Source organism: Callithrix jacchus, chromosome X (genome assembly GCF_049354715.1).
Source record: "Callithrix jacchus isolate 240 chromosome X, calJac240_pri, whole genome shotgun sequence".
In the NCBI taxonomy this organism is placed as follows: Eukaryota; Metazoa; Chordata; class Mammalia; order Primates; family Cebidae; genus Callithrix; species Callithrix jacchus.
This window is the reverse complement of record NC_133524.1, coordinates 46,975,669-46,979,654: the sequence shown is the minus strand read 5'-3', so window position 1 is coordinate 46,979,654 and position 3,986 is coordinate 46,975,669. Positions and strand designations below refer to the sequence as shown.

The window sequence follows — 3,986 nt, the reverse complement described above, 5'->3', positions numbered from 1 at the left end:
AATAAGAAATGAAAAATGATGAGTATGTGAGGTAACAGATATGTTAATTAGCTTTATTTAGTCCGTTCACAATGTATACATATATCAAAACATCATGTTGTACACTGTCAATATATACTATTTTTATTTGTCAAGTACACCTTAATAAAGCTGAGGGAAGACAAAAAATAATAAATGTTGTCGCTGTATCAAAAAAAAGGAAGAGAGTAGTCACACTCAATGACACAGAATCTAATTAATAATACTCGTTTAAGAGCCCTCTTGCCACACTCAAACTCTAAGCAGATGTTCAGAAGAAAAAAAATCAACAAGTATCCACCTTTTAGGAACCATCGTCTATTCAACAGTTTATTGAGCACATGATCATGTGCCAGACCAGGCACGATGCAAGATTATGAAGATTTAGAGGTGAACAAAGAAGATCCTTATCTCAGTCTTAGGGAACAGTCGGTTTTTCCTTGCATCAACCTGTTTTCCACAGTTCTTCCAGTTACATCTTTAGCTATAGGTCTGTACCAAAAGAAAAGTTGACTAGTGATATAATTTCTTTACAAATAACAATAATTAATAACAAAAATAATAAAATAGCTAACACTTATCTTGCGTTTACTAAGTGCCAAAAAGTGTTCATATATGTTCACTTTCATATATTAACTAATTTAATCTTCAACAATCTTTTGAGTTACTATTATTCTTCCTTTTTGAAAAAACAGATAACGAGGCCGGGCGCAGTGGCTCACACCTGTAATCCCAGCACTTCGAGGGGCTGAGGCGGGCAGATAACCTGAGGTTGGGAGTTTGAGACCAGCCTGACCAATATGGTGAAACCCTGTCGCTACAAAAAATACAAAATCAGCTGGGCATGGTGGTGCACACCTGTAATCCCAGCTACGCTGGAGGCTGAGGGAGGAGAATGGCTTGAATCTGGGAGGCAGAGGTTGCAGTGAGCTGAGATTACGCCATTGCACTCCAGCCTGGGCAACAAGAGCAAAACTTCGTCTCAAAAAAAAAAAAAACAATGGTTGGAAGAGAATGGTATGTTTTTAACCATAAGTAAATTAATAAATTTCAGTGTCAAAATAACCTGTTCTCTCAGCATTCAGTCTAACTGAGATTTAATAATCTACACTGAATCTTTTCCACGTAAACAGATGCTCATAAAAGCCACATCCAAAGGAAAATAAATCGCAGAGTGTGTTGACTTTTCTTAAAAACTGTTGCTGATTTTCAGTCAGCCTCTCCAAATATCTTTTCAAGCTTTCAGCCCATAAGCCAGTACATCTGCTTCAATATTGAAGTGGGATGTTAGGTCCCTAATATTTCCAGAGGAAAACCAGGAGAGTTTGGCCAAATGTTTACTAGGATTTCCTTGTAGGCATCTTCTTCCAAATACATGAAGATCCCCAGTTGGGGTGTTCTACAGAGGCTCAGATTCAATGATTTACTCCATTTGCCAGAACATGTACCAGATGAACCATTATGTTCTGTCTCTCGCATGTGCATGTGTGTACCTGAGCCAGGTGGGTAAATACTGAATGTTTTGCCTAAACTTACTCTGGTCTCCTGCACTCCTCCATCTGATAACTGGGACCAAGAGCATTCTTTAGGCAACAACCACCTACCTGATTTAATAAGCAAATCAGCATACCAACAACACTTGCTTGCCTCAAAGACATGTGAGTATAGTAGCTCCCAAACTCTCCCAAAGATAATCTTTGAAAATAACAATGATGGCTAGCTGCGATGGCTCTTGCCTATAATCCCAGCTATTCAGGAGCCTGAGGTAAGAAGACGGCTTGAATCCAGGAGTTCGAGGCTGCAGTGAGCTAAGATCATGCCCTTGCACTCCAGTCCGGGTGATAAAGTGAGACCTTGCCTCTAAAAAAATTAAAAAATAAAAAAAAAAGTGATGTTGGTGATGGTAGTAAAAGTTGACGCTTATTAACCTCTTATAATATGTCAGGTTTCACACTTAATGCTTTATAGCATTTACAGTCTTTTAAAATTTAAATTTCACAATAATCCTTTTTCCAAAGACCTTTATTTTTTATAATTTCAACTTTTATTTTAGATCCAGAAGGTACATGTGCAGCTTTGTTACATGGATATATTGCATGATGCCGAGGTTTGGAGTATGAATGCTCCCATCACCCAGGTAGTGAGCATAGTATCTAATAGGTAATTTTTCAACCTATGTTCCTCTCCCTCTCGCCTCACTCTAGTAGTCTACAGTGTCCATTGTTCCCATCTTTTTTTTTCCTCTGAACTTTTTTTGGCCTCCTGCTCCTCAAAGGGTCCCCTGCTTCTGCTGGCTTAATGTCTCAGAACTTTGGTGTCACTGGTCTCAGACACCACTTTGCCATCCACTATGCGGCGGGTGGTGGTCTTTTGGATGGTTTGCATGGAGTTGCTGCTGTCCGGGGCATCACCAAAGTTGAAGTCCTCCTCATCTTCCAGCAGACGGCAATTGCTGGCAATCTCAGCCTCCAGCTTGATCCTCGTGTTCAGCAGAGCCTCATACTCCTGGGCCTAGCGCTGTCCCTCTGCCCAGGTCTGTGCCAGCTCCAACTCCAGGTGCAACAGGATCGTGTTGAGCTGCTCCATCTGCAGGGCATAGCTGTCCTCCACCTCGCTCAGGCTGCTTTCCAAGCTGGCCTTCAGATTTCTCATGGAATCCAGGTCAATCTCCAAGGACTGGACTGTTCGTGTCAGCTCCTTGAGCGTCATCTCAGCAGCTCCAACCTCGGCAGACTGCATGGTGACCACTGTGGTGCTCTCCTCAATCTGCTGAGACCAGTACTTGTCCAGCTCCTCTCGGTTCTTCTGAGCCAGCTCATCATATTGGGCCTGGATGTCTTCCATGATCTCAGCGAGGTCCTGAGATTTGGAGGCATCTACCTCCAAGGTCAACCCAGAGCTGGGAATCTGGTCTTGTAGGCCTTTTATTTCCTCTTCCTGGTTCTTCTTCATGAAGAGCAGCTCCTCCTTGAGAGCCTTGATCTCTGTCTCCAGCTGCAGCAGAGTGACAGTGGTGTCAGAGCCCATGGATGTCACTCCATCGGATTGGCACATGACCATCTCTGTCTCGTACTTGACTCTAAAGTCATCAGCAGCAAGACGGGCATTGTCGATCTGCTGAACAATGCGGGCATTGTCCACAGTATTTGTGAAGATCTGAGCCCTCAGGTCCTCGATGATCTTGAAGTAATGGCTCCAGTCTCTGACCTGGGGTCCCTTCTTCTCCAGGTGCTCCCAGATTTTGTTCTGCAGCTTCCGGTTCTCAGTCTCCAGGCTCCTCACTCTGTCCAGGTAGGAGGTCAGGAGATCATTCAGGCTTTGCATGGTCTTCGTGATTGTGTGACAGATTTGTCTAAAAGCAAATGAAACTAACAGGGAGGGAAAAGATGGGGAAAGGAGGGGTCAATGAAGGGGAATGTTCTGACTATCTCTTGCTGCATATAAGACCACTAAGAGACTTAATGGCTTAAAAGGCAGCAATCATTTCATATGTTTGTGAATCTGAAATTTGGGCAGGTCTCAGTGCTGATGGTTTGTCTTTGCTCCATGTGTTGCCATCTGGGGTGGCTTAACCTGGACCAGGAAATCTACTTCCAAGATGGCTCACTCATATAGCTGACAAGCTGATACTGGCTACTGGTTCCTCTTCACGTTAGCCTCTCCATGAGGTGGCTTGGGCTTCCTCACAGCATGGTGGCTGGGTTATGAGGGAGACAAGAAGTAGAAGCTTCCAATTTCTTAAGGCCTAGCCTCAGAAATTTGCACATCACTTTGGTCATATTCAACTGGCTAAGCAGTCACAGATCCCAGATTCAAGGGAAAAGGATAAAGATTTCACCCTGTAGTTGTAGGAGTGTCAGAAAACATTGGAGCCACGCTTTAAAATTGCACAGGGACAGAGAAAGGAAAGACTGAGAATGTGAAAAACAAACTTTGCCTATTTTGTTAAGGCCAGTTCAACCAGGAAG

At 43.3% G+C, this 3,986-nt stretch overlaps 1 pseudogene; it reads right to left on the bottom strand.

Annotated features, from left to right (window-relative positions):
- Positions 1-2,280: 2,280 nt before the first annotated feature.
- LOC144580991 (keratin, type I cytoskeletal 18 pseudogene) lies at positions 2,281-3,342 on the bottom strand (annotated as a pseudogene).
- Between the last annotated feature and the right edge of the window lie 644 nt (positions 3,343-3,986).